The sequence below is a fragment of the Leptodactylus fuscus genome, chromosome 4 (assembly GCF_031893055.1).
Source record: "Leptodactylus fuscus isolate aLepFus1 chromosome 4, aLepFus1.hap2, whole genome shotgun sequence".
Taxonomy (NCBI): Eukaryota; Metazoa; Chordata; class Amphibia; order Anura; family Leptodactylidae; genus Leptodactylus; species Leptodactylus fuscus.
The window spans coordinates 151,799,590-151,827,117 of record NC_134268.1 but is presented as its reverse complement, the minus strand read 5'-3'; the positions used below and the strand labels follow the sequence as shown (position 1 = coordinate 151,827,117).

The 27,528-nt window shown below is 46.0% G+C and overlaps 1 long non-coding RNA gene across 1 annotated transcript; it reads right to left on the bottom strand.

Moving 5' to 3' along the window:
* Nucleotides 1-12,292: 12,292 nt before the first annotated feature.
* LOC142201388 (uncharacterized) lies at nt 12,293-27,258 on the bottom strand. The gene is made up of 3 exons (XR_012715509.1): nt 27,200-27,258; nt 23,813-23,948; nt 12,293-13,035 (listed from the first exon to the last, which is right to left on the bottom strand). It is a non-coding gene; the product is annotated as an uncharacterized LOC142201388 (long non-coding RNA).
* Nucleotides 27,259-27,528: the final 270 nt, after the last annotated feature.

The window sequence follows — 27,528 nt, the reverse complement described above, 5'->3', positions numbered from 1 at the left end:
CCTTGGCGTGAGCAAAGCCTATAAAAAGCAGTATTTTGGGCCCTTGGAGTTAGTAGAGCCTTGAAACAGCCGTGTTTTTGGCTGTCGGAGTGAGTAGAGCCTTTAAAGTACAATGTTTTTGGCCCTTGGAGTGAGTGGAGCCTTTAAAATACAGTGATTTTGGTTGTTGGCATGAGTAGAGCCTTTAAAGTACAGTGGTTTTGGCTGTTGGAGTGAGTAGAGCCTTTAAAATACAGTGCTTTTGGCTGTTGGAATGAGTGGAGCCTTTAAAAAGCAGTGCTTTTGGCCCTTGGAGTGAGTGGAGCCTTTAAAATACAGTGCTTTTGGCTGTTGGAGTGAGAAGAGCCTTTAAAATGCAGTGCTTTTGGCTGTTGGAGTGAGAAGAGCCTTTAAAATGCAGTGCTTTTGGCTGTTGGAGTGAGTGGAGCCATTAAAATTCAGTGCTTTTGGCTGTTGGAGTGAGTAGAGCCTTTAAAATACAGTGCTTTTGGCCCTTGGCTTGAGTAGAGCTTTTAAAAAGCAGTGATTTTGGCCCTTGGAGTGAGTGGAGCCTTTAAAATACAGTGCTTTTGGTTGTTGGAGTGAGTAGAGCCTTTAAAGTACAGTGGTTTTGGCCCTTGGAGTGAGTGGAGCCTTTAAAATACAGTGCTTTTGGCTGTTGGAGTGAGAAGAGCCTTTAAAATGCAGTGCTTTTGGCTGTTGGAGTGAGAAGAGCCATTAAAATTCAGTGCTTTTGGCTGTTGGAGTGAGTAGAGCCTTTAAAATACAGTGCTTTTGGCCCTTGGAGTGAGTAGAGCCTTTAAACTTCAGTGCTTTTGGCTGTTGGAGTGAGTAGAGCCTTTAGAATGCAGTGCTTCAGGGTGTTGGAGTGAGTGAGCCTTTAAAAAGCAGTGCTTTTTGCTGTTTGAGTGAGTAGAGCCTTTAAAATACAGTGCTTTCGGCTGTTGGAGTGAGTGGAGCCTTTAAAATACAGTGCTTTTGGTTGTTGGAGTGAGTGGAGCCTTTAAAATACAGTGCTTTTGGTTGTTGGAGTGAGTGGAGCCTTTAAAATACAGTGCTTTCGGCTGTTGGAGTGAGTGGAGCCTTTAAAATACAGTGCTTTTGGTTGTTGGAGTGAGTGGAGCCTTTAAAGTACAGTGGTTTTGGCTGTTGGAGTGAGTAGAGCCTTTAAACTTCAGTGCTTTTGGCTGTTTGAGTGAGTAGAGCCTTTAGAATGCAGTGCTTCTGGGTGTTGGAGTGAGTGAGCCTTTAAAAAGCAGTGTTTTTGGCACTTAGAGTGAGTAGAGCCTTGCAAAAGCAGTGATTTTGGCTATTGGAGTAGGTAGATCCTTAAAAATACAGTGCTGTTTGAGTGAGTAGAGCCTTTAAAATACAGTGCTTTTGGCTGTTGGAGTGAGTGGAGCCTTTAAAATGCAGTGCTTTTGGCTGTTGGAGTGAGTGGAGCCATTAAAATGCAGTGCTTTTGGCCCTTGGAGTGAGTGGAGCCTTTAAAATACAGTGCTTTTGGTTGTTGGAGTGAGTAGAGCCTTTTAAGTACAGTGGTTTTGGCTGTTGGAGTGAGTAGAGCCTTTATAATACAGTGCTTTTGGCCATTGGCGTGAGCAGAGCCTTAAAAATGCAGTGTTTTTGGCTGTTGGAGTGAGTAGAGCCTTTATAATACTGTGCTTTTGGCTGTTGGAGTGAGTAGACCCTTTAAAATACAGTGCTTTTGGTCCTTGGCTTGAGTAGAGATTTTAAAAAGCAGTGATTTTGGCCCTTGGAGTGAGTGGAGCCTTTAAAATACAGTGCTTTGGGTTGTTGGAGTGAGTGGAGCCTTTCATATGCAGTGCTTTTTGCTGTTTGAGTGAGTAGAGCCTTTAAAATAGAGTGCTTTAGGCTGTTGGATTGAGTGGAGCCATTAAACTTCAGTGCTTTTGGCTGTTGGAGTGAGTGGAGCCTTTAAAATGCAGTGCTTTTGGCTGTTGGAGTGATTGAGCCTTTAAAAAGCAGTGTTTTTGGCACTGAGAGTGAGTAGAGCCTTGCAAAAGCAGTGTTTTTGGCTGTTGGAGTCGGTAGATCCTTAAAAATACAGTGCTTTTTGCTGTTTGAGTGACTAGAGCCTTTAAAATACAGTGCATTTGGCTGTTGGAGTGAGTAGAGCCTTTAAAATGCAGTGCTGTTGGAGTGAGTAGAGCCTTTCAAATGCAGTGCTTTTTGCTGTTTGAGTGAATGAGCCTTTAAAAAGCAGTGTTTTTGGCACTTAGAGTGAGTAGAGCCTTGCAAAAGCAGTGTTTTTGGCTGTTGAAGTAGGTAGATCCTTAAAAATACAATGCTTTTTGCTGTTTGAGTGAGTAGAGCCTTTAAAATACAGTGCTTTTGGCTGTTGGAATGAGTGGAGCCTTTATAATACAATGCTTTTGGCCCTTGTCATGAGTAGAGCCTTTACAAAGCAGTGCTTTTGGCCCTTGGAGTGAGTGGAGCCATTAAAATTCAGTGCGTTTGGCCCTTGGACTGAGTGGAGCCTTTAAAACACATTGCTTTTGGTTGTTGGAGTGAGTAGAGCCTTTAAAATGCAGTGCTTTTGGCTGTTGGAGTGAGTAGAGCCTTTAAAATACAGTGCTTTTGGCTGTTGGAGTGAGTAGAGCCTTTAAAATACAGTGCTTTTGGCCCTTGGAGTGAGTAGAGCCTTTAAACTTCCGTGCTTTTGGCTGTTGGAGTGAGTAGAGCCTTTAGAATGCAGTGCTTCTGGGTGTTGGAGTGAGTGAGCCTTTAAAAAGCAGTGCTTTTTGCTGTTTGAGTAAGTAGAGCCTTTAAAATACAGTGCTTTCGGCTGTTGGAGTGAGTGGAGCCTTTAAAATACAGTGCTTTTGGTTGTTGGAGTGAGTGGAGCCATTAAAATTCAGTGCTTTTGGCTGTTGGAGTGAGTAGAGCCTTTAAAATACAGTGCTTTTGGCTGTTGGAGTGAGTAGAGCCTTTAGAATGCAGTGCTTCTGGGTGTTGGAGTGAGTGAGCCTTTAAAAAGCAGTGCTTTTTGCTGTTTGAGTGAGTAGAGCCTTTAAAATACAGTGCTTTCGGCTGTTGGAGTGAGTGGAGCCTTTAAAATACAGTGCTTTTGGTTGTTGGAGTGAGTGGAGCCATTAAAATTCAGTGCTTTTGGCTGTTGGAGTGAGTAGAGCCTTTAAAATACAGTGCTTTTGGCTGTTGGAGTGAGTAGAGCCTTTAAACTTCAGTGCTTTTGGCTGTTGTAGTGAGTAGAGCCTTTAAAATACAGTGCTTTCGGCTGTTGGAGTGAGTGGAGCCTATAAAATACAGTGCTTTTGGTTGTTGGAGTGAGTGGAGCCTTTAAAGTACAGTGGTTTTGGCTGTTGGAGTGAGTAGAGCCTTTAGAATGCAGTGCTTCTGGGTGTTGGAGTGAGTGAGCCTTTAAAAAGCAGTGTTTTTGGCACTGAGAGTGAGTAGAGCCTTGCAAAAGCAGTGATTTTGGCTGTTGGAGTTGGTAGATCCTTAAAAATACAGTGCTGTTTGAGTGAGTAGAGCCTTTAAAATACAGTGCTTTTGGCTGTTGGAGTGAGTGGAGCCTTTAAAATGCAGTGCTTTTGGCTGTTGGAGCGAGTGGAGCCATTAAAATGCAGTGCTTTTGGCCCTTGGAGTGAGTGGAACCTTTAAAATACAGTGCTTTTAGTTGTTGGAGTGAGTAGAGCCTTTTAAGTACAGTGGTTTTGGCTGTTGGAGTGAGTAGAGCCTTTATAATACAGTGCTTTTGGCCATTGGCGTGTGCAGAGCCTTTAAAATACAGTGCTTTTGGCTGTTGGAGTGAGTAGAGCCATTAAAATTCAGTGTTTTGGCTGTTGGAGTGAGTATACCCTTTCAAATGCAGTGCTTTTGGCTGTTTGATTGAGTAGAGCCTTTAGAATGCAGTGCTTCTGGGTGTTGGAGTGAGTAGAGCCTTTAAAATACAGTGCTTTTGGCTGTTGGAGTGAGAAGAGCCTTTAAAATGCAGTGCTTTTGGCTGTTGGAGTGAGAAGAGCCTTTAAAATGCAGTGCTTTTGGCTGTTGGAGTGAGTAGAGCCTTTAAAATACAGTGCTTTTGGCCCTTGGCTTGAGTAGAGCTTTTAAAAAGCAGTGATTTTGGCCCTTGGAGTGAGTGAAGCCTTTAAAATACAGTGCTTTTGGTTGTTGGAGTGAGTAGAGCCTTTAAAGTACAGTGGTTTTGGCCCTCGGAGTGAGTGGAGCCTTTAAAATACAGTGATTTTGGTTGTTGGCGTGAGTAGAGCCTTTAAAGTACTGTGGTTTTGGCTGTTGGAGTGAGTAGAGCCTTTAAAATACAGTGCTTTTGGCTGTTGGAATGAGTGGAGCCTTTAAAAAGCAGTGCTTTTGGCCCTTGGAGTGAGTGGAGCCTTTAAAAAGCAGTGCTTTTGGCCCTTGGAGTGAGTGGAGCCTTTAAAATACAGTGCTTTTGGCTGTTGGAGTGAGAAGAGCCTGTAAAATGCAGTGCTTTTGGCTGTTGGAGTGAGTGGAGCCATTAAAATTCAGTGCTTTTGGCTGTTGGAGTGAGTAGAGCCTTTAAAATACAGTGCTTTTGGCCCTTGGAGTGAGTAGAGCCTTTAGAATGCAGTGCTTCTGAGTGTTGGAGTGCGTGAGCCTTTAAAAAGCAGTGCTTTTTGCTGTTTGAGTGAGTAGAGCCTTTAAAATACAGTGCTTTCGGCTGTTGGAGTGAGTGGAGCCTACAGTGCTTTTGGTTGTTGGAGTGAGTAGAGCCTTTTAAGTACAGTGGTTGTGGCTGTTGGAGTGAGTAGAGCCTTTAAAATACAGTGCTTTTGGCCATTGGCGTGAGCAGAGCCTTAAAAATGCAGTGTTTTTGGCCGTTGGAGTGAGTAGAGCCTTTATAATACTGTGCTTTTGGCTGTTGGAGTGAGTAGACCCTTTAAAATACAGTGCTTTTGGCCCTTGGCTTGAGTAGAGCTTTTAAAAAGCAGTGCTTTTGGCCCTTGGAGTGAGTGGAGCCTTTAAAATAGAAGTGCTTTGGGCTGTTGGAGTGAGTAGACCCTTTAAAATTCAGTGCTTTTGGCTGCTGGAGTGAGTAGAGCCTTTAAAATACAGTGCTTTTGGCCCTTGGCATGAGCAAAGCCTATAAAAAGCTGTGTTTTTGGCTGTTGGAGTGAGTAGAGCCTTTAAAATACAGTGCTTTTGGCTGTTGGAGTGAGTAGACCCTTTAAAATTCAGTGCTTTTGGCTGTTGGAGTGAGTAGAGCCTTTAAAATACAGTGCTTTTGGCCAATGGCGTGAGCAGAGACTTAAAAATGCAGTGTTTTTGGCCGTTGGAGTGAGTAGAGCCTTTAAAATACAGTGCTTTTGGCTGTTGGAATGAGTAGAGCCTTTATAATACAGTGCTTTTGGCTGTTGGAGTGAGTAGACCCTTTAAAATACAGTGCTTTTGGCCCTTGGCTTGAGTAGAGCTTTTAAAAAGCAGTGCTTTTGGCCCTTGGAGTGAGTGGAGCCTTTAAAATACAGTGCTTTGGGTTGTTGGAGTGAGTAGAGCCTTTAAAGTACAGTGGTTTTGGCCCTTGGAGTGAGTGTAGCCTTTAAAATACAGTGATTTTGGTTGTTGGTGTGAGTAGAGCCTTTAAAATACAGTGCTTTTGGATGTTGGAATGAGTGGAGCCTTTAAAAAGCAGTGCTTTTGGCCCTTGGAGTGAGTGGAGCCTTTAAAATACAGTGCTTTTGGCTGTTGGAGTGAGAAGAGCCTTTAAAATGCAGTGCTTTTGGCTGTTGGAGTGAGTAGAGCCTTAAAAATGCAGTTCTTTTGGCTGTTGGAGTAGGTAGATCCTTTAAAATACAGTGATTTTGGCCCTTGGAGTGAGTAGAGCCTTTAAACTTCAGTGCTTTTGGCTGTTGGAGTGAGTAGAGCCTTTAGAATGCAGTGCTTCTGGGTGTTGGAGTGAGTGAGCCTTTAAAAAGCAGTGCTTTTTGCTGTTGGAGTGAGTAGAGCCTTTAGAATGCAGTGCTTTTGGCTGTTGGAGTGAGTGGAGCCATTAAAATTCAGTGCTTTTGGCTGTTGGAGTGAGTAGAGCCTTTAAAATACAGTGCTTTTGGCTGTTGGAGTGAGTAGAGCCTTTAAACTTCAGTGCTTTTGGCTGTTGGAGTGAGTAGAGCCTTTAAAATACAGTGCTTTTGGTTGTTGGAGTGAGTAGAGCCTTTAAAGTACAATGTTTTTGGCCCTTGGAGTGAGTGGAGCCTTTAAAATACAGTGATTTTGGTTGTTGGCATGAGTAGAGCCTTTAAAGTACAGTGGTTTTGGCTGTTGGAGTGAGTAGAGCCTTTAAAATACAGTGCTTTTGGCTGTTGGAATGAGTGGAGCCTTTAAAAAGCAGTGCTTTTGGCCCTTGGAGTGAGTGGAGCCTTTAAAATACAGTGCTTTTGGCTGTTGGAGTGAGAAGAGCCTTTAAAATGCAGTGCTTTTGGCTGTTGGAGTGAGAAGAGCCTTTAAAATGCAGTGCTTTTGGCTGTTGGAGTGAGTGGAGCCATTAAAATTCAGTGCTTTTGGCTGTTGGAGTGAGTAGAGCCTTTAAAATACAGTGCTTTTGGCCCTTGGCTTGAGTAGAGCTTTTAAAAAGCAGTGATTTTGGCCCTTGGAGTGAGTGGAGCCTTTAAAATACAGTGCTTTTGGCTGTTGGAGTGAGAAGAGCCTTTAAAATGCAGTGCTTTTGGCTGTTGGAGTGAGAAGAGCCATTAAAATTCAGTGCTTTTGGCTGTTGGAGTGAGTAGAGCCTTTAAAATACAGTGCTTTTGGCCCTTGGAGTGAGTAGAGCCTTTAAACTTCAGTGCTTTTGGCTGTTGGAGTGAGTAGAGCCTTTAGAATGCAGTGCTTCAGGGTGTTGGAGTGAGTGAGCCTTTAAAAAGCAGTGCTTTTTGCTGTTTGAGTGAGTAGAGCCTTTAAAATACAGTGCTTTCGGCTGTTGGAGTGAGTGGAGCCTTTAAAATACAGTGCTTTTGGTTGTTGGAGTGAGTGGAGCCTTTAAAATACAGTGCTTTTGGTTGTTGGAGTGAGTGGAGCCTTTAAAATACAGTGCTTTCGGCTGTTGGAGTGAGTGGAGCCTTTAAAATACAGTGCTTTTGGTTGTTGGAGTGAGTGGAGCCTTTAAAGTACAGTGGTTTTGGCTGTTGGAGTGAGTAGAGCCTTTAAACTTCAGTGCTTTTGGCTGTTTGAGTGAGTAGAGCCTTTAGAATGCAGTGCTTCTGGGTGTTGGAGTGAGTGAGCCTTTAAAAAGCAGTGTTTTTGGCACTTAGAGTGAGTAGAGCCTTGCAAAAGCAGTGATTTTGGCTATTGGAGTAGGTAGATCCTTAAAAATACAGTGCTGTTTGAGTGAGTAGAGCCTTTAAAATACAGTGCTTTTGGCTGTTGGAGTGAGTGGAGCCTTTAAAATGCAGTGCTTTTGGCTGTTGGAGTGAGTGGAGCCATTAAAATGCAGTGCTTTTGGCCCTTGGAGTGAGTGGAGCCTTTAAAATACAGTGCTTTTGGTTGTTGGAGTGAGTAGAGCCTTTTAAGTACAGTGGTTTTGGCTGTTGGAGTGAGTAGAGCCTTTATAATACAGTGCTTTTGGCCATTGGCGTGAGCAGAGCCTTAAAAATGCAGTGTTTTTGGCTGTTGGAGTGAGTAGAGCCTTTATAATACTGTGCTTTTGGCTGTTGGAGTGAGTAGACCCTTTAAAATACAGTGCTTTTGGCCCTTGGCTTGAGTAGAGATTTTAAAAAGCAGTGATTTTGGCCCTTGGAGTGAGTGGAGCCTTTAAAATACAGTGCTTTGGGTTGTTGGAGTGAGTGGAGCCTTTCATATGCAGTGCTTTTTGCTGTTTGAGTGAGTAGAGCCTTTAAAATAGAGTGCTTTAGGCTGTTGGATTGAGTGGAGCCATTAAACTTCAGTGCTTTTGGCTGTTGGAGTGAGTGGAGCCTTTAAAATGCAGTGCTTTTGGCTGTTGGAGTGATTGAGCCTTTAAAAAGCAGTGTTTTTGGCACTTAGAGTGAGTAGAGCCTTGCAAAAGCAGTGTTTTTGGCTGTTGAAGTAGGTAGATCCTTAAAAATACAATGCTTTTTGCTGTTTGAGTGAGTAGAGCCTTTAAAATACAGTGCTTTTGGCTGTTGGAATGAGTGGAGCCTTTATAATACAATGCTTTTGGCCCTTGTCGTGAGTAGAGCCTTTACAAAGCAGTGCTTTTGGCCCTTGGAGTGAGTGGAGCCATTAAAATTCAGTGCGTTTGGCTGTTGGAATGAGTGGAGCCTTTATAATACAATGCTTTTGGCCCTTGTCATGAGTAGAGCCTTTACAAAGCAGTGCTTTTGGCCCTTGGAGTGAGTGGAGCCATTAAAATTCAGTGCGTTTGGCCCTTGGACTGAGTGGAGCCTTTAAAACACATTGCTTTTGGTTGTTGGAGTTAGTAGAGCCTTTAAAATGCAGTGCTTTTGGCTGTTGGAGTGAGTAGAGCCTTTAAAATACAGTGCTTTTGGCTGTTGGAGTGAGTAGAGCCTTTAAAATACAGTGCTTTTGGCCCTTGGAGTGAGTAGAGCCTTTAAACTTCAGTGCTTTTGGCTGTTGGAGTGAGTAGAGCCTTTAGAATGCAGTGCTTCTGGGTGTTGGAGTGAGTAGAGCCTTTAAAATACAGTGCTTTCGGCTGTTGGAGTGAGTGGAGCCTTTAAAATACAGTGCTTTTGGTTGTTGGAGTGAGTGGAGCCATTTAAATTCAGTGCTTTTGGCTGTTGGAGTGAGTAGAGCCTTTAAAATACAGTGCTTTTGGCTGTTGGAGTGAGTAGAGCCTTTAAACTTCAGTGCTTTTGGCTGTTGTAGTGAGTAGAGCCTTTAAAATACAGTGCTTTCGGCTGTTGGAGTGAGTGGAGCCTTTAAAATACAGCGGTTTTGGCTGTTGGAGTGAGTAGAGCCTTTAGAATGCAGTGCTTCTGGGTGTTGGAGTGAGTGAGCCTTTAAAAAGCAGTGTTTTTGGCACTGAGAGTGAGTAGAGCCTTGCAAAAGCAGTGATTTTGGCTGTTGGAGTTGGTAGATCCTTAAAAATACAGTGCTGTTTGAGTGAGTAGAGCCTTTAAAATACAGTGCTTTTGGCTGTTGGAGTGAGTGGAGCCTTTAAAATGCAGTGCTTTTGGCTGTTGGAGCGAGTGGAGCCATTAAAATGCAGTGCTTTCGGCCCTTGGAGTGAGTGGAACCTTTAAAATATAGTGCTTTTGGTTGTTGGAGAGAGTAGAGCCTTTATAATACAGTGCTTTTGGCCATTGGCGTGTGCAGAGCCTTTAAAATACAGTGCTTTTGGCTGTTGGAGTGAGTAGAGCCATTAAAATTCAGTGTTTTGGCTGTTGGAGTGAGTATACCCTTTCAAATGCAGTGCTTTTTGCTGTTTGAGTGAGTAGAGCCTTTAAAATACAGTGTTTTCGGCTGTTGGATTGAGTGGAGCCATTAAACTTCAGTGCTTTTGGCTGTTGGAGTGAGTGGAGCCTTTAAAATGCAGTGCTTTTGGCTGTTGGAGTGAGTGAGCCTTTAAAAAGCAGTGTTTTTGGCACTGAGAGTGAGTAGAGCCTTGCAAAAGCAGTGTTTTTGGCTGTTGGAGTCGGTAGATCCTTAAAAATACAGTGCTTTTTGCTGTTTGAGTGAGTAGAGCTTTTAAAATACAGTGCTTTTGGCTGTTGGAATGAGTGGAGCCTTTATAATACAATGCTTTTGGCCCTTGTCGTGAGTAGAGCCTTTACAAAGCAGTGCTTTTGGCCCTTGGAGTGAGTGGAGCCATTAAAATTCAGTGCTTTTGGCTGTTGGAGTGAGTGGAGACATTAAAATTCAGTGCTTTTGGCTGTTGGAGTGAGCGGAGCCTTTAAAATACAGTGCTTTTGGCCCTTGGAATGAGTAGAGCCTTTAAAATACAGTGCTTTTGGCTGTTGGAGTGAGTGGAGCCTTTAAAATACAGTGCTTTTGGTCCTTGGGGTGACTGCTGCTGCATGGCTCTCGTTTTTAATTTTTTGGCCCTTGGGGTGACTAGAGCCATGCAGCAGCAGCATTTCATTTTTTGGCCCTTGGGGTGACTAGAGCCATGCAGCAGCAGTTTTTCATTTTTTGACCCTTGGGGCGACCTCTAAAAAATTAGATTTCAGGCCCTTGGGGTGAGCCCTAAAACATTAATTTGCAGGCTCTTTGGGGGAGCCCTAAAAAATTGTTTTGCAGGCCCTTGGAGGGGAGCCCTAAAAGATTTTGCACGCTCCTGTGGGGGTATGCATGAAAAATGTTTTTTTAATTAAAAAAAAAAACAGAAAATATTACTATATTCAGTAGTAGGGGCTGTGGTTGTAGGAGGAGAATGAGAAGGATGTGGAAGAGTAAATTGGTTGCTGGCAGCCTCTCTCCAGTACCTGGACTCTGGACTGGATATACAGCTGGGTATCCACGTCCCCTGGTGCTGGCGAGGGGCACTGCTGACAGCCTCTTTCCAGTACATGGATTCTGGAGTGGATACCCAGCTTGATATCCACGTCCACGTGCTCGCCCACGTACCATGGTGCTGGCGAGGGGCACTGCTGGCAGCCCCTCTCCAGTACCTGGACTTTGGAGTGGACATCCCGCTGGGTATCCACTTCCACGCCCATGTCCCCTTGGGACCGGTGGGGGACGCAGCTGTCAGACCCACACCGATCAGATATTTGTCGCCTATCCTGTGAACAGATAAATACTTTTCATGGCATAATCCTATTTACAGGGTTTTATTTTAAGCTTAGTACCTATTACAGCGGCCATTCCCCACAGCTCTGACACTAATCTATCCTGACCACTAGGACCCCCCACCATCATCAAAACAAGGGTCCTACATTTGTACTACTGCGCCATTCATCCCTATGGGACTGCTGAAAAGAAATAGAGATCAGAATTATCTCTGGCTGTCTCAAAGAAATGAACGAATCAGCAGCGCACATTGTGGATCATATAGGGCAGAAACAGGACATGTGATCAGTGGGGGTCCCAAAGGACAGATCCCCAGTGATCTACTTTTTATTCCTAGAGGGAATAGCTTGTTGTCTCTGGTGCTGGAAGCCGACATCTGTGTCCCTGGTATAGCGGTGGTGCCGGAGCACTACAGCCCTGCCCCCAATAACTAGGAACACAGCTGCAGTATTCACCCCCGCCTATATACAGTGAACAGAGCTGCAGTATTCACTCCCACCTATATACAGTGAACAGAGCTGCAGTATTAACCACCGCCTATATACAGTGAACAGAGCTGTAGTATTCTACCCCGCTTATATACAATGAACAGAGCTGTAGTATTAACCACCACCTATATACAGTGAACAGAGCTGTAGTATTCTACCCTGCTTATATACAGTGAACAGAGCTGTAGTATTAACCACCGCCAACATACAGTCTACAGAGCCTTCTAGGTTCTAGCACTGGAGACTGGCTGGAAGTGCTGAGTCCCACTGATCCAATATTGGTGACCCTATCCTAAGGGGGAGGGGGGGCCATCAGCCTAGAAAACCTGTTTGATGAAAGTTTTTTATAGACCACAGAGAAAACGAAAATGAAAACAGGACAATGAATATTTTTAGTTAAAAATTGATTTTTAATTTCATATTTAGTATCAAAAAGATAATAATAATTTAAGGTAAAAAAATGTAAAACCTTACAAAAGAAAGACCAAGGAGGAGGGGAAGACCCAAATAAGCAAGGAATGGGAATAGGAAGGGGAGAGGCGGGGGAACGGAATTCTAGACCACATCATGTTAAAAGATTATATAGTATATACTTAATAATGGACATCTGATGGGGCCGGGGTAACAGCTAGTGTCAGATCCTGAGGGGTCGTGCCTACACTGCACTGGGATTCGTTGTTACTAGCAATAGGTGGATTAACACCTGCAATATTTCCATTGGGGGAAAGCAGCACTTTTCTCTCTGCATGATTCGTGCGGAAAATACACAGACCCCATTATAGCCTGTGGGTCCGTGTGGTTTCATTGCTCATCGCTTTTTAATGCGTTCAATATTCCGTTCAGAGGGCATCTCCAAGCGGACTCTCCAAATGGAATACCGAACACAGATGTGAAGCAGCCTTAGCTAATGCATCATGGTACGTGTACGCTGACTTGCACTACCTCCCCCTCCGTCTCTCTAGCTATCCTGACCACTACTAGACCTTCTCAACTAAGGCTTGGTTCACACATCAGTATGCAATCAGTATGTGCATCAATCCGTTTTAAGTCTCAAACTGAATTCAAACGGACGGATGGCATACTGATGTGTGAACCAAGCATAATAAGCCCACCGCCCCCGCCCCATCATACTTGCCTCTCTCTTACTTCCAGACTTCCTCCAGTAAGACAGCTCCTCCCTCTTTTCTGACTCTGCCGCAGTACGCAATAGTCCAGCCGTTGCTCTTTGCTCTGCAGTCGGAAAGCCACCTCTACAACGCAGGCATGGGAGGCTATTGTTGTTTTAATGGCATTTACTCTGTAGCCAAAAATGACATGTCACCTGTATTCTATGTTTTGGTACAATTCCAGGGAAAACAAATTTATATGGTTTTATTTACATTTTAACCCCGTAACAAAAACCCAAAACTGTGCCAATATTATGACACCCATAACTTTTTTTCTAATTCCGTGTATGGGGGTGCATAGGGCATTTTTTTTTTTGCAGACCCAGGTATACCCCCCAGGGGGCCTTATCCCTAATGTAATGCATTACAAAATATTGGCACTTCTACTGCAGGCTGCATACATGTAGAGGCAGAGTAAGGGCCATTATATAACATGCTGCTCGCTGTGGGGCCATTATATTACATGTGGGCAGTGAAGGGGACATTCTCCTGAGTGTGGGGGCACTGAGGGGACCATCAAATAACTTTTACTGAAGGCTCCAAACAAAGCCTTATAAAGGTTTATAAAATAAGTGTTGCCTATTTGGAGGAGTCCGGTTGAGACATTTGATCACTAGGGGGCACATCGCTTGGTCTAGAGCACTGGCACCTAATGATCTTGTAGTGGAGTCTTCACACCATTGAGATCTCACATAAACCTAGAAACAAACAAAAACCTAGTTAAACATTGTTTTGAGGTTTATTTTTAGTCAAATGTATAAAAAAAAAAAAAAAAAAGGACATTCCGGAATTTGATGTGACAGCAGAGACATAAGCCCCATGTAAAACAATAAATCCCCCCCCCCATATGTTATTTAAGTGTTCCCTTCATGAGACTGACCCATTTGTCACACATCCTGCACCTCTCCCACCTCACACAACCTGAACCCCTCTATCATGCTCACACACAGCCTGAACAGTTGTGACTAAATACTAGATGCCCAGTGGCGTAACTAGGAATGGCGGGGCTCCGTGGCGAACTTTTGACATGCCCCCCCCCTCCCCCGAACGACACCGACGTCGAAGACCTCGACCGGCCCCCTCCTCCGCACTCTATTATGTCCCTTACTGCCCCCTGCACACAGAATTATGTCCCTTAGTGGCCCCTGCACACAGTAGTGGACACCCATAAACAATTATTATACTCTGGGGTCTGAAAAGACCCCAGAGTATAATAATCGGAGACCCAGGAGAATAAAAACATAAAAAATTACTGTTTCTTACCTGTCCCCGGCTCCTACGCTGTCTTCTCCGCTGCCGTTCTTCTGAAATGACGTCAGACATCACATGACCCGGGACGCAGGCCGGGTTCATGTGACGTCAGAGACGTCAGAAAGGAGGCCTGGCAGGATCGTGGAGAGGTAAGTAACAGTGTTTTTTATGTTTATTACCTCTCCCGGTCCGTTGATCATTATACTCGGGGGTCTGCAAAGACCCCCGAGTATAATGATGGTATTTGTGGGGCCCGCAGTGTCACTTACCGATCCCAGCCCAGCCAGAATCGGCAAGTGAATAGGGTCCCTAACAGCCTATAAAGAAAAAAAAAAAAAAATGCAGCGGTAGCGGCTGTCACCGGGCCCCCTAATGGCCCAGGCCCTGTGGCAGCTGCCTCTATGGTAGTTACGCCCCTGTAGACGCTGTAGGGACCTGGTCCTTACCAGGTCTAGTATTTAGCCGGCTCAGTGTGAGTTGTCTATTTCCCCTTACTGGTAAGGACCTTTTTCCCGCCTGGTGGTCGGGTCCTTAACCGAGATAGTATTTAGCCAGCTCACAGTGAATTGGCTAAATCCCGTACTCCAGAGGGACCAGGTCCTCACCAGTGATAGTATTTAGCCAACTCTATGTGAGCCGTCTATTTCCCATCATTTGTAGGGACCATTTTTGCCCCCTATAACACGGCGTATACGTTCCTAACTCCCATTGAAATGAATGGGATCTTTTTCAGAGCGCAATCTGCTCACACGTGTATACGTGCCAGATTGCACTCCACGTTACATCGTGTGAACGCACCCTCACAGTGAATTGGCTAAACCCCGCTCTCTGTAAGGACCTTTATAATAGCTGGGCTCCGGCTTCAGTAATGTTTGTAAATCTCACAATAAAGGGACAAGATTAGATCATAAGAATTATAAGATAAAGATAATATGTGTCTTATTATTATTATTCCAACAATTGTTTGGAAATCAACAATAAAAGCGGTAAAAATATTTTTCAGCAAAAAGTGTGAGGGAGTTTTCCTTTTCCATGTTTCCTATACATACAAGGTTTCATACCGGTGAGGTCCTTCCAGTGATAGTATTTAGCCGTCTCACACTGACCTGGCAATTTACTATACTCCGTAAGGACCTTTTCCATCTTTCCTATGCTTACAAGGTTTCATACCGGTGAGGTCCTTCCAGTGATAGTATTTAGCCGTCTCACACTGTATCCATGTATCATATACTGTACTTAGAAGGTTTCAGATGGTATAAGATAGAGTCAGTGTATGAAGAGATCTGTGGAGAAAGAGAACGTTGCATTGTTTGACGGTCCGTGACCCGGCTATGTGAATAGCCTCATTGAATGTAAGGCTGCCATGTGATGACATGACCATTATTCAGTGTAGTGTGAATGTAGGCTTATAATATGAGTCCTGTATACTGTTTATATATAGTAGATAACCGCTGTATTACCCAGAAGCCGCACGGCTTGTAACATCGGCAGCAGTTTTGTGAGTGAAGCCACTCTTTTCTGGTAATATCTAGAGATGAGCGGACGCCGTTCGATCGAATAGGTATTCGATCGAATATCTTGGCGTTCGATGTATTCGTTCCCAATCAAATACAAGGCCGCATACGCAGTAAAAATTCGTATCCCCTCCCACCTTCCCTGGTGTGTTTTTTGCACCAATAACTGTGCAGGGCAGGTGGGACAGGAACTACGACAACGGAGGCAGTGAAAAAAATGTAAAAAAAAACCCATTGGCTGCCGAAAACAGGTGATCTCCCAATTCATAAGAACAGTGTCAGCCATCTTCGTCTCATTCTCGTGTTGGAGTGATAGAGTGTGGCGTCAGACTGTCAGTGCGATACAGTGCTTTGTTAGGGCTCATTCACACGGAGTAACGCCGGGCGTGTATCACAGCCGTACACACCGGCGTTACGGCAGACTGCCGAAAACTTCCCATTCACTTCAATGGGAGCGCTCCCATTGAAGTGAACGGGAAGTGTTTGGCAGTCTGCCGTAATGCCGGCGTGTACGGCTGTGATACACGCCCGGCGTTACTCCATGTCAATGAGCCCTTAGGCAGGAATTGAGAATAATAACAGCTCTTTTCAGAGCTCAATTAATAGCTAGCTAGCAAATCATGCAGCATAGCAGCAGGGGACGTGGAACTAGATACCCAGCTGGGTATCAGCTCCACATTATACGTACTAGAAAGGGGCTACCAGCAGTGCCCCTCGCCAGCACCAGGGTACGTGGGAGAGGAGGTGGATACCCAGCTGGGTATCAGCTCCAGAGTCCAGGTACTGGAGAGGGGCTGGCAGCAGTGCCCCTCGCCAGCACCGGGTTACGTTGGTGAGCACGTGGAACTGTATACCCAGCTGGGTATCAGCTCCACATTATACGTACTAGAGAGGGGCTACCAGCAGTGCCCCTCGCCAGCACCAGGGTACGTGGGAGAGGAGGTGGATACCCAGCTGGGTATCAGCTCCAGAGTCTAGGTACTGGAGAGAGGCTGCCAGCAGCAGCAGGAGACGTGGGTGAGGATGTAGATATCCAGCTGGGTATCCACTCCATAGCCCAGGTACTGGAGAGATTCAGTCAGGAACCAATTTACTCTTCCTCATCCTTCTCATCCTCCTACAACCCCAGCCCCTACTACTGAATGTTTGAAAAAAATTTATTTTTTTTAATTGAAATAATTTTTCTCATGCATACCCCCCACAGGGGCCTGCAAATTAATGTTTTAGGGCTCCCCCCACAGGCGCCTGCAAATTAATGTTTTAGGGTTCCCCCAAGGGCCAAAAAATAAAACCCTGCTGCTAAAAGGCTCTAGTCAGCCAAAGGGCCCAAAGCACTGCTTTTTAAAGGCTCAACTCACCCAAAGGACCAACAAATCTCTGCTGCTGCAAGGCTGAACTAAGTTCAAGGGCCTAAAACTCTGCAGGTAAAAGGCTGAAGTAACCTGAAGGGCCTCAATTTCTGCTGGTAGCTCAGCTTAAGGGTGTGTAACTTAATTTGGAAGCGCTCATGTTAAGGGCCTTAAAAGTGAATTTTGGAAGGTCTTACCACATCACACACATCCACAACGACAGTTCGGGGTGGGGACTAAAGGATTTCCCATTGCCTATTCCATCTGTGGTTGTCATGGAGAACGTGGTTTAAAAGGGGTGCTTTTTATTGTTTGTTGAGCTTGAATTGGGGTTTGTGTCCATCCATTTGGGGAGTAAAGAAGGTTTCCAGGTATTTTCCCACTTTGATAGAGGTTTTTTGGAATGTGAAAGTGTGTAGTTGTTAGGCTGTGATAGTGGGGTAATACAGTGACTTGGGCTTGTTAGATGCCCCCCAGACATGCTTCCCCTGCTGTCCCAGTTGCATTGCAGAGGTGTTGGCATCATTTGCTGAGGTGTAATAGTGGACTTGGTGACTCTCCTGAGTCGAATGGTAGGATCCTCTGAAACAAAGCATTTTCTCCCATAGATTATAATGGGGTTCGATAGTCGAATATTGAGATGCTATTCGTAACGAATAACGAACATAGAATATTTTACTGTTCGCTCATCTCTAGTAATATCCAGCATTCACTATACAATTGTATAGTAAAGTGTGCTGAATGTATCTTAGGGCGGGTTTACACCTGCGCCCAGTCTCCGCTTTGCAGGTTTCCGTCTTCTTTGTTTGCGAGAAACTGGACAGGAGACAAAAACTGGCAGTCACTTTTCATTTGAATGGGTTTGCAAAGTGTCCGCCCGTGAGCGTCTTCTGGCATCCGCGGCGAAACCTTTTTTTTTTTTTTTCCCCAGACACAAAGTCCTGCATGTCCAACTTTGTGTCCAGTTAAAAAAAAACAAAACAGTTTCGCCGCAGAGATTTGAAGACGCTCACGGCCACTCACAAGCGGACACTGGCTGCCGGGTTTCCATCAGGGTTTCTCGGGCACAAGATGGAAACTCACAAAGCAGAAACCGGGCGCAAGTGTGGACCCGCCCTTAGATCAGTCCTATTTTGTGAGGTCTCAGCCTAGAGTTACATGAAGGTATAAATTAAAGGGATTATTGGGACTATGATATTGATTGCTGTGGTCTCTTCTCTACTTACCAAGCACAGTGGCATACACTGTATAGAGGCCGTGCTTAGTATTACAGCTCATCCCCATTCATTTCAATTAGATTGAACTGCAGCATGGCCGTGTGACGTACAGATTCTAACTGAGTAGAAGTGGAGCTCAACAGCATATTCCTAGAATACTCCTTTAGGCCGGGGCCCCACGTTGCGGAAACACAGCTTTACTTGTTGCAGTTTTTTGACTCAAAGCCAGAAGTGGATTGTGCAAAAGATATAGGAAGTTCTTATACTTCTACATTTCCCATTCCTCTTGTAGCTATTCTTGGCTTTGCCTCCAAAAACTGCAACAAAATAAGCAGCGTTTCCGCAACGTGGGGCCTCACATATTAGTAACCCTTAGGCCAGCTTCACACGGACATTACAGTATGGAACGCTGAAGCTGCGAGGAAGCCGGAACTCCTAGCATCATAAACAACTATACTGCTGGGAGTCCAGGTCCTGGTCTGGGAACCACAGCTGACAACCAAATGTGTCCATGTGAAGCCGGCCTTAGGGTGCCATTACACATGTGATCTTTATTCACATTAGCGCATGTGCTGTTGTTTCTACTCTGATCAAAAACACACCTGTGTAATAGCAGCCCTAGGGCGGGTTCAGGCTACCCTTGTTAAAGGGGCTCTATCAGCAAAATTTTGCTGTATGAGCCCCACATATGCGTGAATAGCCTTTAAAAAGGCTATTCAGGCACCGCTAACCTTATTTTAAACCCCCGTCCCGTTTTAAAATAAAACTATAAAAACATATAGGTAAATCATACTTGAACATCCACGGGGGGCGGTCGCGCACGATACGACATCTTCTAGCACACCTACCTCTTCTTTCGGCGACGCCCTCCAGTCCTGGGTCTTCCCGGCTTCATCTTTATCTACTTCCAGCGGTTCAAATCCAATTGGTTGAAGTCCGGCGCATGCGCAGTAATGCTCCCTCTGGAGCTACTGCACATACTCTGGCACCATTTTTCTCAATGGCAGTGCCGCCGGAGTGTGCGCAGTAGCTCCGGAGGGAGCTCTACTGCACACACGCCGGATTTCAACCAATTGGATTTGAACCGATGGAAGAAGATGAAGCCGGGGAAGAGACAGGACCGGTGGGCGTCGCCGAAAGAGGTAGGCGTGGCAGAAGATGACGTCGGATCGTGCATCACCGCCCAGTGTGCAAGTTCAAGTATGATTTACATATATGTTTTTATAGTTTTATTTTAAAACAGGACGGGGGATTAAAATGAGATTAGCGGTGCCTGAATAGCCTTTTTTTTAAAGGCTATTCACGCATATGTGGGGCTCATACAACAAAATTTTGCTGAAAGAGCCCCTTTAATGTCCGTTGATGGATGACCGCAACGGACATTAACTGCAGCAGAGAAATGGACAGAGACAGTCAGTGTCCATTCAAGTTAACACTAATGTAGACAACACGATGGCTGCTGTCTCCTGTCTGTCCTCAGTCTCCCATCTGTCCTCAGTCTCCCATCATTTAAGTTTAGTTTTGTGACTGAAGAATAAGTTGTGCGCACCGGACATTTTCCTTCCTTTACAAAAATAAACAAAAATTACGGAAAAAACACAAGAGACAGAAAAAAGGAGACAGAAGACGGCGTCCTTAATGGGTTTTTTTTTCTTAATATTCTAGTCAATGGGAACAGACGCAGGAGGATGAGGAGACTCCATCTATGTCTGTTGCTCTCATCCTATGACAGGTAACAGTAACGGACGTGCATAACAGTAGTGTGAACGTAACCTTACTCCATCATGTTCTAGGTCTTCCACTACTGTATGCAGAGATCCTGTTGTGCCTTGATGAGTCAGAGTCGCTTTGGTGACACAAGAGGTGGGGATGGGGTAAGTTATAGCGAATTGGTGGATTTCTTACTATTAAAGTTATGACATTCAGAAAACACTATTTACACATCTATTTTTTTTATTTTTTTGCCCAAAAAATAAAATTTGTTAAAAATAAAAAAAAGTCAAAACAACAAAATAATAGCAAAACATGAACAAACTCAGAATCCCTTTAAAAAGTGACCGCTATCATTCAAACGCATTGTTTTATGACTAACACGGCAGAATAGCCTTAAGAAAGGCTATTTGTCTCCTACCTTTATCAGTCGTCTCCGGCCCGCCGTTCGGTAGAAATACCGGGTTTTTACCGGTATGCAAATGAGTTTTCACAGCACTGGGGGCTTCCCCAATGCTGCCAGAGAAGTCTCTCCAGCAATGCCTCCATCTTCAACAGCAACCACCTCTTCTGCGTCTTCTCTGGGGTCACACTCCGGCACCTGCACAGTCTGCTCTGCCATTGGGACGCAGACAAAAGCCAAGTGCACAGGCTGGCGGCCATTTTTTTGGAGGCCGCTACGCTCGCATGCACAGTAAGCTCCTGTAGTTGTATGGAGAACAGGAGCGTACTGCACATGCACGCGTAACGGCCTCCAAAAAAATGGCCGCCGGCCTGTCCACTCGGCTCTTGCCTGCATCCCGAAGGCAGAACCGACTGCGCAAGCGCCGGAGTGTGACCCCAGAGAAGACGCAGAAGAGGCGGTTGCTGTTGAAGATGGAGGCGTCGCTGGAGAAAGTTCTCTGGCAGCATCGGGGATGCCGCAAGTGCTGTCTGAGCGCTTCCCCCCACCCCACCAGTGCTGCAGAAGAACTCATTTGCATACCAGTAAAAACCGGTCTTTCTACCGAACGGCGGACCGGAGACGACGGATAAAGACGAATAGCCTGCACGTGTCAGCTATTCCGACGTGTCAGCTAGGAAAAAAAAAAAAAAAAAGTGTTTAAATGATAGGATCCCTTTAAATAATTGTATCCCTTCCCGACATCTGTAATAGTACATGCCGGACCTTTAAAGATGGCGGCCATCATAGCCACTGGGTCTTCACAGTATTGGAGACCCGATACTAACGAGTGCAGCTATAACTACATCCAGGTATATCCCACTATCCCCCATGTCCCTCCGGTGTACCCCCACATTACTAACAAGCACTGCACTATCCCCCCCATTACTTTTTGTACATTGCAGCACATGGAAACTATATGTATATCTAAAGTAGAAAGTCCGCAGAGGAAAACTGCACATTTTACGTGAAAGGCCTTGTAGGAAAATCGCAATGTGTTTCCACAGAGGTTTTTCCTGCAGAGCTTTTTGGCTGTGGCCCCCTATGTGGGGCTTTAACCTAAAGCACATTGTCAATCACCTCTGCACCGCCAATGGAGGAGTTTCTTTGTGCCTCTTATGCAATCCTTAGGCCGGGTTCACACGGGGTATTTTGGATCGGAACCTGAGGCTGCCTCAGGTTCCGGTCCCAAAATACAGGTGGCTGTGACTGGATACCAGTGCACTGCACCAGCATCCAGTTGCGCACTCCGCTCCGGATTAGGTCCAAATGAATGGGCCTAGTTGGGAGGAGGGAGTGTCTTCAGGCGGATGTCGTGAGGTGTCTGAAGAATGAACATGTCCGTTCTTTTTTCTAGGAGCTGGAACAAACGGCTCCCAGAAAAAAACTGAGCAAAAAAAAAAAACCTGTGTGAACTTACCCTAAATCCACCAAGCATCAACCATAGCTTGCCATCCATTAAAGTAACACAGCTCTAAATCCCCCCCCCCCAATTCACCAGGCACCCCACAGTTTGCCATGCACCCATCTCTCCGCCACAGTGAATTGTGTACCCCACATCCACCCTGCACAGGGTCGGACTGGGGTGTTTAGGGCCCACCAGTGGAATTGTTTTTAGGGGCCCACCGCCAGGACCCCTGTAGATGAGTTGTACAGAGACAGGATGGCTAAAGGTAATATCAGGAGCCGGCTGCTCGCCTGCCATACGATGTGTACCACTGCACTACCTAAACCCACTGCTACATCCTGTATGGCAAGAGAGCAGCGTGGCTCCTAGAATTGTCACCATTACCTGTAGCCGCACTGTAATGAAAAAGCTCATCTGCAGAGGTCCTGGCTGTCAGATTCCCACAGATGTAATATTGATGGCTTATCCTGAGGACAGGCCATAAATATTAGAAACATGGATAAATCCTTTAAAGATATTGTCCAGGAATTGGAGCAACTCATGTGCCGGGCTGGAGGTTTAAAATAAAAGAGCATACTCACCTGTCCTCAGCAACCCGTTGTCCTCGGCCAGTGTCCATTCAGTCTCGTGCTGGCACCTTCTTGCTTGGAGTCCTGCACATCATGTGACCGCTAAGAGGAATTGGGTACAGAATTTCCAGAAATGAGGTGTTGCCATCAGACCGAACAGACAGAGGCGGAGGACAACAGGGTGCTGGGGACAGGCGAGTGTGTGGTTTTTTTTTTTTTTTTTTTTTACACCTCCGTGGCTGAGGTGTAATAATGAGGGATGAATCAGCTGTTTGAGTGAATCGTGACATCTGTGCAAGCGCCGTGACCCCTTCTCTGTTTACACAGTATCGTACATCTCACAGTGGCCATGTCATGTAACTACAGCCTCGTCCTATAAGCGTCTATGTGACAAGGCTGTAATTGCACCACACGGTCACTATAAACAGACAGCGTGTGATATAAACAGGCACCATGGCCCCTTCATACAACTGATCAGGGGGTCACTTATCTCTTATTGATGATTTATTCTGAGGATAGATCATCAATATAAATAGGCTTAAGGAGTTTTCCAGTACAAGGCCCCACGTGGTGTCCTGCAGCAAAAAAGCGCTGCGGGAAAAACCGCGTCCATGACGCATCACGTTTCTTGCCGCAGCCCTTTGCACAGAAAGTTTGCAGAGCTTTCCTCTCTATTTTCTGCTTCAATTATATTGAAACCGCCAGAATTTCCATAGGCATGCTGCAATGTCTAACTCTAAAACCAAGACTGCTTTGGAAATTACAGCATGTATCTTATTTTACCGCAAAGTGTGGATGGGGCTTCATATGGCGAAAACACCACGGGAAAAGCCGACAGTTCCTGCAATGTGAATGGGATTCTAGCAAATCCCATCCACACGTTCTGGAAAATTATGGGCAGTGAACATGCTGCGATTTCCAAAACCGTTGGGGTTTTGGAAATCGCTGGAATATCACTTATACCTACGAAAACACTGATGGTTTCCCTATAGGTGTAATGGAAGCAGAAAATGAAAAGCGCTGCGGGAAAAAAAACACAATGCGTTGCTGCTGCGGTTTTTTCTGCAGCGCTATTTTGTTGCAGTTTGCAACGTGAGGCCTTAGTCTTAATAAAGCCCAAGTGCCACTTTCATTAAATTAATTGCCCCCTCATAGTATGCCCCTAATTCCCCCTGACATAAATACTGCACCCCTAATATCAATGACTACCCCCTTATGTTCATAATGCCTCCTAATATAGCCTCCCCTTGTATTCGTAATGTCCCCTAATAACCCCTATAAAAATGACCCCCCTTATGTTCATAATGCCCCCTCCTTATAATTATAATTTCCCACTCCAAACAACCCCTTGTACTATTAAAATACCCAAAACTAAGCTTTAAAAAAAAAAAAAAAAAATACTCACCTACCTGCGATCCTGATGAACGGAGGTGGCCACTTTACATCCAAGTGCAGGACGTCTGTGTATCAGCACAGTCGATCTAGTTAAAAATAAGGTATATTAATGGCGGTGCCTGGACCCAGAGCAGCGCCATTGGTGTAACTAATGTTTTGTGGGCCTGGGTACAAACTTTTGTCCGTGGTCCCCTATCCCCATAACTAGAGTGAATTCTTGATAGTGGCGGTTATGGGCGCTAAAGCAATATCTCAGATACCTGAAAGAGATACAGCTTTAGTACCCACAACTGCAGCTATCAAGAATACGGTGAGAAAGCAGCGCAACGCCCCACATGTAAGCAATACTGGGACAGCATAACGTGCTCCACAGGGGCCCCCAAACAGTATGATGTGCACCACAGTGGCCCCCAAACAGTATTACGTGCTCCATAGTGACCCCCATACAGTATGATGTGCACCACAGAGGCCCCCAAACAGTATTATGTGCACCACAGAGGCCCCTAAACAGAATTAGGTACTCCATAGTGACCCCCAAACATTATTATGTGCACCACAGTGGCCCCCAAAACAGAATTATGTGCTCACCAGTGACACCCCCCACAGTATTATATGCTCACAGGGTCGTGACTAGAGTGGAGTTGCTCCTGGTAGGTATGATGTCACAGGAAGGGGCGTGGCCTCTCAGAGGAGGGCAGAGTTTCGGCCATCACTGCTCTGTGTTGTATAGAGGAAGCCGGAGCCGAGCTCATGAAGCTGGAGAACAGAAAGCAGAGAGGATTGTCTTGTGGTAATGGAGGATGGAAGAGAAGAGACAGGTTTGTTTTACATGAGACGACATGTTGGATGAGGCTGAGGGGAGACAGTGATGTAGTTACATGGGACTGCACATTAGATGAGGCTGAGGAGAGAGAGTGATGTAGTTACATGGGACTGCATGTTGGATGAGGCTGAGGAGAGAGAGTGATGTAGTTACATGGGACTGCATGTTGGATGAGGCTGAGGAGAGAGAGTGATGTAGTTACATGGGACTGCACATTAGATGAGGCTGAGGAGAGAGAGTGATGTAGTTACATGGGACTGCATGTTGGATGAGGCTGAGGAGAGAGAGTGATGTAGTTACATGGGACTGCATGTTGGATGAGGCTGAGGAGAGAGAGTGATGTAGTTACATGGGACAGCATGTTCCATGAGGCTGAGGGAAGAGATTGATGTAGTTACATTGGACTGCACATTGGATGAGGCTGAAGAGAGAGAGTGATATAATTACATGGGACTGCACATTGGATGAGGCTGAGGAGAGAGAGTGATGTAGTTACTTGGGACTGCACGTTGGATTAGGCTGAGGGGAGCGAGTTTTTTATGGGACTGTATCCCGGAGGGTCTGGTGGATTGGATTGATGTTTAGGGTGGTATAGGAGTCGTTGGCATAGAGGGAGACGGGGTCCTTTAGGTGTTTCTGGCATTTAAGGGGGCACAGGAGATCTTTGGGGGTACTGCTGCATCTAAGAGGGGAGGCAGTGGCGTGCACAGTATTACATGCCCAGCAGTGTCCCCCATTCAGTATTACATACCCAGCAGCCCCCCCCCCCCCCATATACAATATTACATGTCAAGCAGTGCCCCCCCCCCCCCCAACACACACATTATATCTCCAGCAATGCCTCCCCCCCCCCCCAGTATTGTATGCTCCCAACAGCCCCCTCCAGTGATATTATTCTACACTGTGGTCTCCTCAGACCCCAGAGTATAATAATTGGAGGCCCAGGGTAGGTGAATAAAAATAACAAACCCTAATACTCGCCTCGCCTTTCCTGGGTATCCTGGCTCCGGCTGTCTTCAGCATCTTCCTGACGTCTCTGTTGAGTCCTGTGATTGGTCCTCAGCAGTCACATGAGGGGTCACTGACATCATTACGCCGCTGCGCTCCATCTGACTGCTGGGGCCTAATCTCAGGCCTCAATCACATGATGGAAGACGCCGGAGAGGACGCAGAGAGGTGAGTATATCTATTTATTTTAAGTCACCTCTCCTGGGCCAGTGTCTATTGAAAAAGGGCCTGGCAATATGCCGGTGCCCCTTTTCATTTACAATATATATAGTGGTCGGGGAACCAGGCTTTCCCCTGCTGCTGTCACATAGTGGTACTGGACCCCGACTATCTCTAGCTGGCTACTGGCCCCGTGTCTCACCGGGCCAGGTCACGATCGTTACACCCCTGGCAGTGGGTCTTTGAAGTACTGCTGGTATCTAATGGGGGGCACTGGGTCTTTGGGATACTGCTGGCATCTGGGGGGGGGGGGAGGGGGTCTTTGGGGTACTACTGGCATCTAAGAAGGGGCAGGGGCCTATGGGGTGCTGCTGGCAACTAAAAGAGAAGGACAGGGATCTTTGGTGTGCTTCGAAGGGGGGGGGGTGCAGTTGGCATCTGAAGGAGTGCATGAGTCCCTTGGATGCTGCTAGCATCTAAGTGGGCAGGGGTCTTTGGGATGCTGGCATCTGAAGAAAGGTAGAGGTCCTCGAGGTGCTTCTGACATAAAGGGGGAGGTCCTTGGGGTGCTATTAGCATCTATGGTGTATGCTGTTGGCATGGATAGGGGCAAGGTGTCCCTGGCGTACTTCTGGCAACTAAAAGGGGCAGAGACCCTGGGGTGCCATCGACATCTAATTATGTTGGCATGCATCCTTGGTGTGCTTGGGCATCTACAGGGGGGCGATGTCCTTGGGGTGCTGCTGACATCTAATGGATGAGCAAACATCCCTGGGGTGCTGCTTGCATGTAATGGTGGGGAGGGTCCCCAGGGGGGCCTGCTGCATGCGTTTGTGTGGGTTCCCAGGGGTATTGAATTTGTGTGTTGGGGTCCTGGGGTACTGCTTGTATGTGAGAGGGAGTTCTGTCCCAGGGTGCTGCGACCTGTGTCCTTGTTTGGAGGCCCCTGGGATGCTACCTGTGTGTGTGTGAGGTGGTTTTGGTGATGGCCCCTTGGGTACTTCCACCTGTGGGCACGTGGCGGAGGTTCCAGGGTACTGCTTTGTTGTGTTTAGGTCATTTGGGTGCTGCCTTCATGTAAATGGGGGATTCCTGCAGTGCTGTTTGTATGTGGGTGGGGGTTGTTCTTGGGCCCTGAGATGTTACCACCTGTGTGTGTTTGGGGATGCTGCCTGTGTGTTGGAGGGGTCCGGCACCTTGGATGTTGCCACCTATGTGTTAGGGTGCTCCTGCTGTATACTGAGGGGGACTGCCATCTGTAGCCTGAGAGGGGCAAGGGGGGCTGCCATCTGTATGATAGGGGAGATCCAGGACCTGGGGGCTGCCTCCTGTGTGAGCTGTAGGTATAAATATTCTGCACTGCTCACTCTCCAACCCTGCAGTGATCACTAGCACCAAACTGATGGTCATTGCTGTATAAAGAGGTTACTCACAATGCAGGAACTCCTTTAGAGCAGAAAGAGTCCCTTCACTAGATGGGGGCAAATCTTAAGACATTACTTTTCTGTGTGTCATAACTGAGTGTAAACCCTTGACTGTGACTCTTGCACTTGGGGTTAGTCGTGGTCAGGTTATGACTGCAATTAACTCTTTCTAGTGCATGAGTTAGCAATTCTAACAAATGTCATGGTCACTTTACTCTCCCTGTACAGCAGGTGCAACCCTAAGGAAGATTAGGGCAGCTATACTTTATTTCAGGGGTCAGCAACCTTCGGCTCTCCAGCTGCTGTGAAACTACAACTCCCAACATGCTCCATTCACTTCCATGGGAGTTCCAAGAACAGCAGAGCAAGTATACATGCTGGGAGTTGTAGTTTTACAACAGCTGGTGTGCTGAAGGTTGCCGACCCCTGCTTTATTTGTATAGCAGGCTGCCTGTGTTCTCCCCCCCATATATTCATTAATACAACGTGCCCCCCGAAGACCACCAAGTGTGCCTGGTGAGCTGTATTCACCACTGACTCCCCCAACCTCCTGCAGTCAGTGATTCCATCTAAGTGATTGAATTGCTGATTACCCAAGAAGGGGTTCATCACAAGCTTGACATGACTGTGGTTAAGGCCCCACGTAGCACCTGTAGCAAAAAAAAAAACACTGTTGGAAAAACAGCAACACATCAGGGTTCTTCCTGTAGCGCTTTGTACAGGTTTCCTCTGTGGACTTTCTGCTTTAACTATACCAATAGGGAAGCCGCCGCCGGTGTGTCCTGGGGTATAACTGGCATGCTCCAATTTCCAAAACCATGACAGTGCAGCGTATCCGCTGCATCTATTTTACCGTAAAATGGGGATGGGATTGGGTTTTTTTTTTCTGCCACGTTTCTTCCACGGTGTTTAAGTGGTGTGG